Consider the following 13136-nt stretch of genomic DNA (forward strand, 5'->3'; position numbering starts at 1 on the left):
AAGAGAAAAATAGAAGCAACAGTCCTCTTTCCAAATTTATTTTTAATTTCAGGTTATTTTGTTAGATCAATGCAAGCACAAAACTATATCCATAAAATAAGTTGGTTTTAGCATTACCAGTCTTCACTAAAAAAATGGAGCATAAGTTCCTGAACTCCCAGATAACATCAGCTTTCTTTATTTTACCTATTCAGCATTTTACTGTTTTTGAATTGGCTTGCTGCTCCGGCTACATATGAACAGTATTGAAAAAAATCTGTGAAATGAAATATGTCTTGAATTAAATAGATTGTATCAGATATTGTTTTATGATTGCTGTTAAAATATGAAGAAATGAGAAATAAGTAAGCTTTATTGCTACTACCAAACAAATGCTTTTAAAAGACATTAAAAATCATAAAAGACAAACAAACAAAATCTTATTATTCATGAAAAAAAACAGAAGCAGTCAAAATCCCCCAGTGTGTTTAGCACGTGTGGTTATGATTATGTTAAGCAATAGCATGTATAACATTCCCCCAAAAAAAGAGACTCCATAAGTGGTGCTAATATCAAAAGAGCAGGGAATAGATTAACACAGGAAATTATCTTAATAGACTTTTCAGTAAAGCATCTGTAACTGCAGCTGCAAACAGCTAGAGCTTGAGGCAAACTTTAGAACAGAAATTCAGGCATCAGTAAATTAACAAGAGAAAACAGGTGTAATATAGATGTGACTTTTTTTTTTTCTTCTCTTTAGGCACACTATATTTAGACATTCAGGCTGATAGGCATGTCAGGATGTAGATATGCATATGTCATTATTTATCAGCATTTTAGAGAAAGACTTGGAGAAATGTTTTATGATGAAATATGCAACATACTTTAAACCAAAAGAAATCCAAATGAAAACGTTTCTAGGGAAGAATTTTTCTCAGTATATTCCTTAAACTATCCAAAATATTTTTAACTTATGGGTATTATGCTAAAGAAGCTTTTGTTTAGTTAGAAAATCTGTGGGTTTAAAGCAAAGTTAATTATGTCTTTTAATTCATTTAGTAGTAGAGTCGATATCGTCAATTCAAAAAGGATGATATCTCAAAATGTTTTCTGTAAGTCAGAAGGGAATTTGAACAACTGGATCAATAAAAAAAGTTAGGCATCCATCCACAGGTATTTTTTACTTCCTATCAGCATAAAGAGCAGATTATTCCTAAAACTCATTGCTTTGAGCTATACAGAATGCAAAAAGAACACTAGTATACTGATGCTAGTATATTCTGGCTTCTATTTCAGGATTATTATAGGTAGGTATATGGATATTATATACTTCCTTTAGTTACTTTTTATTAAAAGCCAGATCTCTGGTACCTGAAGAGGAAATAATTTCCTTCATTATCTTGGAATTAGTTTAGTATGGTTTCAGCCTAATGTATTCAATTTGTTTCTGTTATGTATGCCATATGCTGTGCACATAAGGACAACATTTTGCCTCTCATATAGGATCTGGTTCGCGATTAAGACCTCTATATGTAGGTATCTATGTAGAAGTACTTGTATATCAGCCGGAATTCCCAGTTCTCATTTTTGCCAATGGAGAATTAATCAATGCAACTAGTGGAGGTCAGAGAGAGATATAGCTGAGGAGATACTAGAACAGTTTATTACATAGTTGCTTAGCATCGTTTTGGACACCCTAGGATTCCTAAGGTATCTACATAGACTTTGCTGATATAATTTAGAGAAGAGCCTCACAGAAGAGTGTCAGCTTGAATGACACTAGATGCCTACAAGTGAACAACAGAATTTTGCCCTCGGTGTCTACTTTAGAGCGTTATGAATCGGCAAATCCAGTAGGATTTTAACATTGTGCAGCCAAATTCATACAAACCATTTTCAGCACAGTCTTGGAATACAAACTCCCTATCCTTAAAGACTCTGTAGGAATCTGTTATCACTACAAAGAGCTAGAATATTCACTCAAAAAAGAGGAATAAAATTAAAGAAAGAAAAGAGAAAAAAAGACATTTAAAAATGTGACCCTTGATAAAAGCCTTATTATAACTATAGCTGTTACCTATCAACTCCTGTTAATATCAGTTATATAACTAAAAATTGCATAATTTGCGGAGTGTATTTGAGCTACAGTATCAAATATTAATCTTTCATATAAAATGTTTGTGAGATTCTTCTAGAAAATGTCTAAGACAAATTCAGACGTTCAATAATGCATACCAGAATGGAAGTGTTTCATGAAGACTGCCCTTTTTCAGTTCAGTGGCATCTCAAATCATTATCGCTAAAGTAGCAACTGGATCCAAAAGAATTTCTGATTATATATCATATTGTCGTACCAAATACGTTATCCTTAGAATTTAGTCTAGTATTTTTATAATCAGTAACACTGTGTCAGTGTTTCAATCGCAGTAACATCCCCATCTTTGAGATATATAAGCTGTTAGCAAAATGATAGATTTTCTCTTCACAATTTATCTTCTTTATGATTCAAATCACTAGGGATTTTTCCCTTTTATTTAGTACATCTCTTTCTACAACCTGCATAATTAATATTCTCGTATGTGATCACTGTTTAGGTTTTTATGCAGATATTTCATGGATCAGGAAAAACAACATTTTCACAACCTGTAGGGTGATATAAAATAATATACGTCCACTTTGAAGACAGGATGTAAAGCAGGATGCAGGAAATATTTTTAACTGCTAAAGCATTTTGAGCGCTGTTCCATCAGCGGTCATTGTCTCCAGGTCTTCTAGTCTGGAACTAAAAAGTCACCAAGGTAAACTGATGGGGAGTATTTTGAAAAAAAAGTTACCAGTGATCAAGTTTGGGTGTTAAGAGATATTCAAAGTGAGCAGCATGAAAAATCCAGAGAGACTTTTGTTTATGTAATTGGACTGACACAGAGCAAATGAAATCTAATGTTGACAAATACACAGCAATGAAAGATGACAGGAAAAACAGAAGCCTTAAATGTAAGTTAAATGGATTTTTTTCCTTTTTTAAAAAAAAAATTTCTAAAATAGGTCTTAAACTGAGAGCAAATATTTCAGAAAAAGTTCAAAGATATGTGAAAGAAAGAGCTTTAAAACAAGTTATCTTACAGACCCTATATTTAGAGTAATTTTGGTTTTGATTTTATGGAAATTAGTAATTATTTGTTGAATAGTAATTAAATGAAGTGCATCATACAGTCAAGTGGTAATAAGCTCTACAGATAAAAATAGAAAGAAATGTTCACTTGTGATCTGACTTTCACATTGTCAGTCTTATTTATTGGAACATTTATATTTTTGTAACCGCTAATAAAATATATTTACTGCCTTTTGGTTGAAGGGCATTTGACTGGTGTCTATTTCCCAGTTTATTAAGAAACCAAAATAATTGTTAGGTATTCAGATATTTGATTCATATTATTATGTTTTATAATACATAACATCTACTCTAAAAATTCTGCACTGTCATTTCCTTTCAGTGCCCACTTTTGAATGAAGGAATTCCTATTGAGGGGATATTGAAAGAATTTTCTTGGCGATTAGATGCATGTATCTAAAATGTTACCTCATTGGTTGTTATGTGTATTGAGATAGTAGACTTTTTCTGATTTGTACATCTCTTATCAATCTCCACATTATGCCTAACTGCTCAAATATTCAATACATACCCCTACCTGAGAAAAAAAAAAATGAGTCAGTTTATGACTATAAACATTTTTCATTTGACATTTGCTAAGAACTGTATTTATTTTTGGAGGAGAAAAAAGTTTAGAATGACAAATATACTTAGCTGATTTTTTTTTGTTGTTTCAGGGACAGTAAAAGCCATATGTTTCTTCTGTAACATTAAAAAAAAAAAGGATAAGATTTCCCTTAAGAAGAAATAGTAACTTATAACAACATTTTCACCAAAATTATAGTCTTCAACACTGTGTGTTGAAACTTACTTTTTATTGGGCTAGTATGTAAAAAAATGGGTTGTCTCCAGTTTGATAGACAGGCACATTCTGGGTTAGTGGTACTTTATAGAGACAATTATACTTGCACAAATTGACAGAAAATACATAACACAGTGGACTGTGAATTAAGTCAGCATGATTTCTAAAAGAAAAGTTTCTTGAGAGTCAAACTGATTTGTTTGTGATGAAACGATTAAAAAGAGTAATAATATATCAAGAGAAAGTTAAAGCAAATCAAAATTTCCTATAGTTTCCTGTAACTGTAATATAGGAGTCTTTAGTGATTTACATCTTCCATTATTCTGCAAGTATGTGAAAATCACTTTGAATGTCAAATTTTCATAAGCATTGGTGGAACAGTTCTTGCCAAAGAACAAGAATTTAACATAATAATTAAAAAGAAAAGGAACATAGAATTAAACTCTAGTCTTGAGATATTACGCTGCTTGTAAGTGAATGAAATAATAAACAAACAATTAAGTGGATTCATCCTGATAGGATGAACTAAAGTTTGAGCTTCAGCATTTGTTTCAACCTTTTTGTTTCAACTCTATGTGCACTTTCACTGACAAAAAATAAAGAAAAGAAAAATGACAGTATTTACCATCTCTTCATGCCTTCACCATTAAGTTGGGTTATCTCATTACATCCTATCTTTAATTTGCTTCAAGTAATTAAAAATAGAAGTAACCCCTATTATTTGTAAGTTTGACTGGAAATACACAAAACATCATATTTAATTTGAATCCTAATCAGGGGAAGAAAAATGCAGTTTCTTCTATAAAGAAGCTAGAAGGTCTGAGTAAATTGACTCTTAGTCTATGGCAAATCTATGATACTGATCACTTTTAAAAAAATAAAATTAGATATCTAGTCAGATAAACAAATGCACAAAATGAGCCACAAATCTTTGGACATTCCACAGCTGCTGATGTAAAGAAAGAAAATTTCGTAGTTATGTGTGGTTTCAAATTTTTAAATATATTTTCAAATATATTTCTAAATATATATTTTTTCAAAATGCAAAGTATCAGTAAAATAAATTAAGAACTTATTTTAAGAAAATTTATTTGGTATTTTTTCTTTATTACTTTTTTTTCTTTTCTTAAGGAATGTCAATTCAGAGAACACACTGAATAAAAACTAAATGAAATACAGGCTATCTGGCCTGTTCATGATTTAACTGTTTTTTGACAACTTACTAAAACCAAACCATTGGACAAAGTTGCTTTTTGGCACATGTATTCAAAATGAAGTATTTTCCCTAAAAATGCTAAATAAAAATAATATTTTTGTCAATTTCAGCACTCACAATACTTGCTTCTAGGCTGCGTAAGAAGACGAATCCAAGCTTTTAACCTGGACGACTTCATGGCAATGATCCTGAAAGCCTTGCGAGATACAATGGTGAAGGTAGCTCTGAGGAAGCAAACCACTGTCAGGGACTTTAGGATTGCCTAATTCCAAACTCACAGACAAGGAATTCAGAAATCCTGTGAGACCCCCAGATGAAAGTCCTGAGGTAGGTACAGGGATAATGGTGCTCGGGGACCTTCACTTGTCTACCTAAGGGATTCCTGGCCACTAGTGCATTTCTAGTAACATTACTCCTAAGCTTCATCAAGCCAGGTGGTTCAGAGAGTCTTGAGTCTGTTTAAGGCTGGAACAAAGTTTATCCACACTACATAGCATTTGCCTGTGAGGCTGCTTTGAGCCATACTGGATGTTCTCATGGTCCTAAGTTGCAATTGCTATTTTCTACTTTTTTTTTTTTTTTTTTTTTCCTGAAATAATATAAAAAGATTTTTTTAGACCACTTGGATAAAGTTTTATTACTCTGAAACTGCTGATATGTTCCATATGCTGGGATGTAGACTGAGAGTGGGTCTGTATTCAGCTGCTAAGGCTGAAAAACACTGGAATAATTTCATAGAATCATAGAATCAGTAAGGTTGGAAGGGACCTCTGGAGATCATCTAGTCCAACCTCCCTGCTCAGCAGGGTCACCTAGAGCATGGTAGACAGGGTTGCATCCAGGCGGGCCTTGAAGATCTCCACAGAAGGAGACTCCACAGCCTCTCTGGGCAGCCTGTGCCAGGGCTCCGTCACTCTCACAGGGAAGAAATTCCCCCTCACACTCAGGCGGAACTTCCTGTGGTTTAAAAGCTTTTGGAAGACAGAGGAGGTCAAAATCATACAGTCTTAACTATATCACACTGAGTGAACTTTCTCTTAAACTTTATTTGAGATGAAACATACTAATTATTTAACAATATAGATTTATCCTGTAAGTTTCTAGACTCCTATTTGTGTTCAAGTAAGAATCCCTGTCCTCTGTCTTGGAAATGTATAGATCTTAGGGTCACTGAGATAATTCAGGAAAGCTAAATGACAATCAGACATAGAACTCCTGCAATATTAAGCTCCAGGCTACGCGCAGGGTGTCTAAAAGCTACAGAGCTATATGGCGTATGGGCAAGCAGGGTTCTAGATCAACATTCTCCTCCCCACTCCCCTCGTTTTACAGAACAGGAGGCAAGGCAGATTTTTTCGGGAAAAATCTGTTTTCTACAAAATCTGCTTTTTCCAGAAAAGTTCACTAAACTCAGTATCCTGCATTTGAAAAAAAAGAAAAAAAGAAAAAGAAAAAAAGAAAGCAAAAAAACAGAAAAGTAGTTGACACATCATTGTTTTCCAAATAAATGTTGTCAGAAAATACCCGTATTAGCTCTAAACTTGGCAAAATCAATGTAGTTCTGTCAAAACTGAGAGACACACTGCTTAAGCAGGCTGTAATGCCCCATATGAGAATCAGTCTATAGAAATGCAGGAACCAATTTTGCTTCAGCTGTATCAGAAATTTATTTGTACAAATCTGCCATTCTATCTCAATTTCAATCAAGAGTAATAAAATTTGATTTTCTTTTTACTGAAGAGTTGTGACAAATTGTATGCAAATTACAATATACAAATGAATTTCTCCATCTGATATTACCCACAGTCACAGGACTGATACTCTTGAAACCATTGTTTGAAGTAGTTTTATGTTATTTCTTTCCACCTATTAAAAATCCTTGTAAAGGTCTTTCGTGTTGCTTTTTGATGACATTTTCAGAAGCAGTCTTGAAATCTGATTTCATCATTTTGGAGGAAATGACGTCTTGAATTTGGATGCTGGACATCAAATGTCTATGTTTCTACTAAATCATTGTTCAAAGGTGAAGTATTATGTGCAGTAAGTCAAGAAATCAAAGCATTAATAATGTTATGATGCCCAAAGGGAAGATATGAAGCTTTTTTTTTTTTTTTTTTTTTTTTTTTTTTATCATCACATTTGAGGAAAGAAAGAGCACACAGGCTGTCAAAACACTTTCTTAGGCTTTTGAATCATTTTGAACCAACTACTCTGTGGAGGTTACCTACAGGCATTGCTATTTACTGTTTTAGGAAAAGAATTCTATTTTTTACAGCTTTAAAAAAATACCCTTAGATTTTTTATTTTTCGTTGTTTTGTTTTGATTTGTTTTTAAGACTACACTTCCTAACACAACTTTTAGCTGTAATAATTTAAAAAAAAGCTTCCAGTAACTTAATTTTCACTTATTTATCTTAATATTAATAAGCAAAATGGCTGTATGTTGAAGCTTTTTGTGTTCTTAATAATTGATTTTTCTACTGTTTCATTATTGCAGTTTCACATGACTTTTCCCTGTTAGGAAAGACTTACTGTAGTATCCTGTTTACTAATTTGATTTCTAACTACAATTTTTAAGGCAAATTTTGTCTGTATTCTGTATTGCAAAAGCCTCTAACTACGTTAGTGTTCCGGAGATGTATCTGTGGGAATGGTACTGCATAATGCTGCAGTAAATAAAAGGTATTTTAAAAGATTTATTAGCTTGAAATTGCTGATACATTACATGCCCTAGGATGTAGAATGAGGACATAATATCCAATATCAGAATTCATTTGCCTTTTCTTTATGACAGATGTTAAAATGCTGTTGGCTAAGAGCATGAGGAAAATATTAGCCCAATGTCAAAGAAATAACAGGCACTTCTCAATGACACCCTTTTTCATTTTTCAAAATCCTTTTAACAGGAGATAAACTGCTTGACTGTTCCCAAATGCTGGTTTCTATGCTTTCAAGCATAGAAAACAAAAACATTATAGAAAAAAATTGTTTATGAATATAATAATTTTTGCATATCTTAGTTTTCCAAACACACCTTATAAATACCCACATGCTGCTTATTAATAGGAACCTTTGCAAGTAATAGACAGAAAGCTCTTACATGGTGAAATCATTCGTGCCTCATCCCATTTGCTGCCTGCCTTTTAATCACTTATGCAAACCATCTTTAAATAATCTCTTGTCTTATATAGGACTTCTCAGATGTAGTTTCAGCATTGGTGGGAGTACACCTTCAATTATACTCTAATTCTAAGCTCAATATAATTTCCCAGTAGGCAAGCAGGAGTAAATGATGACCAAGCTTTATAATTGTCATGTGCTGTAAATATTTTAGATCAGCTGACACCAAATATAAATATTTGGAAAGATTTTTCTCCTTAGATGCTACCTATCTTAAATGTTCAAAACTATCAAATATATTTTAACAGTACATTTAATGATAAAATAATTTTACCAGCCTATTAATTACAAAGTTACCTATCCTTACATACGTGACTAACATGTTGATGCTCCTGCATTACTCTTTAAAATTGCTTTATTCAGTTTATAATGCAGCTGCACAAATTGTTTCCATGAGAAAAATATCAATACAGTTATCAAAATTCAGCTCCTATCAGGTCTAGCATCTTCCAGACTTTTTGTGAGTGACCCTAGAAAGTAGAGCAAGGGTGTTGAAAAACCTCTGTTCTCAATAACATCAGTTAACACAGACCTCCATAAAACCTCAGAAGCATAGATTCTTAGTTTTTCTTTCTCTTTTTTCTTTTTGCAGTATATGTCTCATGAGTTCCTTGATCTTTCTTTATCCACTCCACTAATTTCAATCAACATTACACTCTTTAGGTACCAGATTTCTTTAAGCCAATCACCCTTGCAAATCTGTAACAGTGGGAAGGCCTAATTAGTGCGATAAGTTTCCTCTCACCTTTTCACTAGAATGTGTCAGGCCTGATTCTCCATGTCATTCTCAGTGCAGTTATTGATTTTGTTGCTCAGTCAGCAACAATGAACTGGAATGAAAAAGAGAACTAGGTGAGGAATGTGGCATCATGGCCCAGGTACTGATTCTGGATCTTTTCCTTGGTTAGCACAAGATCAAAGAACCTGCCTAAAGTTTGAATTTGAAGCACACTAAGACACAATTCTCTCAGAAAACCATTAATGGAACACATGTACTTCATTATTTCATAGTTCTGAAGAGAAATACACAAATAGAATGTAAATAATATATTGGTTCTTTCATAGATAATATTCAATATTACTCAGTAGTAATATATTTAATCAGTAGGGTTTCTTTTTCTTCCTTTTCTTTCCCCCCTCCCAGTGAAAATCTGTTAATATATTGATACATGACTCTTCACATAAGGTCCTTGAAGTTCCTATATTAGCATGTTTTATACTATACATCACTAGGGAAACACTTTGATTTCACAGTCAAAGCTTTAAAAAGTATCAACTGACTGTTTTTAATAGACTTTTTGAAAGTGCTGCTAGCATTTCCTGACAATTTTAGTTTAGATGCCACTGCTCTGACTAACGGTGACTTTGTGATATCTTTAGCAGTATGCAGCCTAAGATAGCCCTTAGCTGTTTTAGCCTTTTCATTAGTAATTCTCAGTCCTTCTCATCTTGAGATTGTTTCTCATATTCGAGGTTTGTAAACTGGAGAAGAGGTTTTGTCAACAGAGTTTTATCATACCCAAAGATCTGGTTTTCCTAGCCTTCAAACTAGTATGTCTTGTGGCTTTGACAACCTTTTCCTTCACTGTTGTCCAAAATCATCTCTTTGACCATCTATACTCTTACTCTTGCCATTTTCTTTTTCTTTATAGTTGCATTTTTTTCTAGATTCTTGAACAGCTCTGGTGTGGGCTTCTCTGTATTTTCTACTACGTGAAAATATCCTTCATCTGCTAATACTTTTAATACTTTTACTGGTTCTCTCTAATATCATTGTAGTCTATATGGTTTCCTTTGATCTACACACACACACACACACACTTCGTATCCTAACCCCTTCAGTTCTTTTTTCTGGCTTCTTTCCTTGTTTAATTCTCCAGAATTTTTGTATTCTGCACTCCTTCTTCATCCCTTTCTTCCTATTCCAAACTCCCAAATAGCTGCTCTCCCCCTTTCTGCAGTCTCCAGGCCCTAACCAAGGCAGAACAGCCTCTTGTTTGACCAACAAACCCCTTTTTTATCAACCCCTGTGGCTCATGATGCAGCAGCTTCCCATAGATAGAAAGAACAGCTCCAGCAAAGAGTCGTTTTTTGGCATTACAGCTGTGGAAGAGAGCACAGTTAGTCACCCTGCAAGGTGATTCATTCTCAGTCCACCGTGTCCATATATGATCTGAGAATTTAGGGTGAGCTGCCTCTTAGGATGTACCAGCTAAACCAAAGTACCTTTCACAGGAACAGTAGATGACTTTTGGCTAACTTTGATTTCAGTAGCAATAGGACCATTCTGCCTAAACCTTTCTAGAATACTGACAGGGAGACAGCCTATAAAATATAGTTAAGTAATAGCAGAAAATGAAGTACTATAATAAGAAACATTAGGAGTCTTAATAGTAGGCAGTACTATAAATTCTATCTAGTATCACTTAAATCCTTATCAGAGATAATCAAGTACTATCACAGTACTCCACAAATAGCTTTGAAAATCTGGAGAAACCAATCACTTGCTGCAAAAAAAAGAAAGTATATAATGAAAAATTATGTGTAAGTCAGAAATCACTTTGCTAGAAATCAGTACTTCTTACAGGGCAAATGACACCTATTCACCAACTTGGTCCTTCCATTTTCTATGTCTTTGTGTAGCTAAGAATGACAAACACCATCTACCAAGTGCTATGCCTTATTCTAAACTGTGAATTGGATTATCTTTCATGTGTGATTCTGGGAACTGCTTATCATAAATAAATAAATAAAGCAAATAAATAGATAACTCATTGTATCAATAGTTCTGGCACATGTTTAGAAAGTAATCTCTAAGACTGAATTTCTAATTAGTGAAAACACAAAGATAGTTAATCTGTAAGTAAAATAATCTCATTAATAACATTAAATTTACAGAAGCACTTATCATGTCACTGAAATGTTAAAACATATTGTGTGTGTTATGTAAGAACATCTCCTTTCTAGCTAATATGGAAGACAAACTCCAAACAGGTCCTCAGTACAACAGAAGTAAGGATTATGATTTTGGGTTTTTGTGTATTGGAACTATTTTGTACATTTTTGTATGTGGAATATTATGTACATTGGAATAGACTGTGTATATTGGAAACAAATATAGGGCTAAAGTGAAAACTTGAAAACAAAACCTCTTCTTGCTCTAATCATATTGGACTAACTAATTCCTATTAAATGTACCGATAGAGGAGAACAGTCAGGACAGCAGTCAACAGCAGCAGGTAGATAATTTGCCTGTGGTGAAACCCAGTTGTCGTTTGTATAGATACATCTTTACTGCTAAATAAAAAGTACCAGTGCATGTTTAATCACAGGACTCCAATCATTCACTTTGTCTCTTCGTTAGATTGCTCCAATTAGGTTTCTTGAAGCCAAATCTGTTATAGAGGGGATATGTCTAAGCAGTTTGAACACAAGCAATGAGATGTCACTTGGCTTTTGGCCGTGGATTACTACAGATCGTTATATTCAACAGTAAAGACATAGACTATGTCTCGATTGGACATTGGAATATCAACAAGGGTAATTAGATATTAGAAATAGATATTAGAGTCTAATTCTGGATTAGTATTCAAATTCTAAACATATATAGTTAACTAGAGATACAGATATGCACACTGTAGAACTCCAAACCACTAGCTTTTATTAGTATGAAACCTTAACTAGAGTGTTTGGTGCTGTAAATAGCTTAATACTTTAAATGAAAATATATTTGCTGAAGTAAATATGACTATTGTCCATACAAATTTACTAGTGGCTAGTTCCTTTTAATTTCGATGAAAAGTAGATACTAAGAAATAGATATGCAAAGGAATACATGTACATTTTAATCTTTGAAACAGGGATCTGAAATAAGACTGGTCTTTGGCTCAGTTTCTACCTGCCCTGCTTGATCTTGTTTTTAGATAATTCATCATTTAATTTTTAATTTATTATTTAATTTAAATAGATTTAGGGCTAGAACAGTTAGGTTTTATTTATTTTATTTTTATTTTATTTTGTTTTCTTCTGTAGTGGCAATCCTGATCTGAATCTCTGTCCCCCTCTGTCTGGTACATGTCTTCCAAGTCAAACACTGGGTCAAGTAGTATTCTAAAAGATGCCAGCTTCAACTCTCTTCAGGCCAGGAAGAATCTGTAATGCAGCTGAGGGTCTTCAAAGGTATCCTACTGTTTTCCTATGGAACTAGATTCCTAAACTACATGGACTCATTAGAAATTTCATTATCTCTAATAAGCTTATTATCATTAATTATCTAGCCCTAAAATCACATTTAGGAGTTTGAATATTTCTTAGTATATAGAAACCTTTCTTTCTTTCTTTCTTTTTTTTTTTTTTTTTTTTTTTTTTAACTTCTCTGATTAATTTAGGTCTGCTAACCCACCCCCAAATCATATTTTACCCTATCAGGTGTAAAATAAACCTTCATCTAGATGTTTGCTGTGTGAGCATGTCACGCAATGTCAAACAAATTTCATCTGAATTATCTCAATTTTGGGAATCAATGTTTTTCATATACAATAATGTCAATTTTGAATTACATCATTTTCTTTATAGATCACTATATTTTCTATCTTTTATAGATCATTATATACAACTCTGTGTGTGTGTGTGTGTGTGTTCATGCATATCTACGTATGTTCATTTTTGTATTTTGGTAGAAATCCAGATACTGTTTTTCAGGCTTCTACAAGAATAATTTATGTCCGATAAAATTCCAAACAATAACACTTTTATGTATGTTGGATACCACTATATGTATACTATATGTACACATATATGTATATATA

This window comes from Rhea pennata, chromosome 1, assembly GCF_028389875.1.
Source record: "Rhea pennata isolate bPtePen1 chromosome 1, bPtePen1.pri, whole genome shotgun sequence".
Lineage (NCBI taxonomy): Eukaryota > Metazoa > Chordata > Aves > Rheiformes > Rheidae > Rhea > Rhea pennata.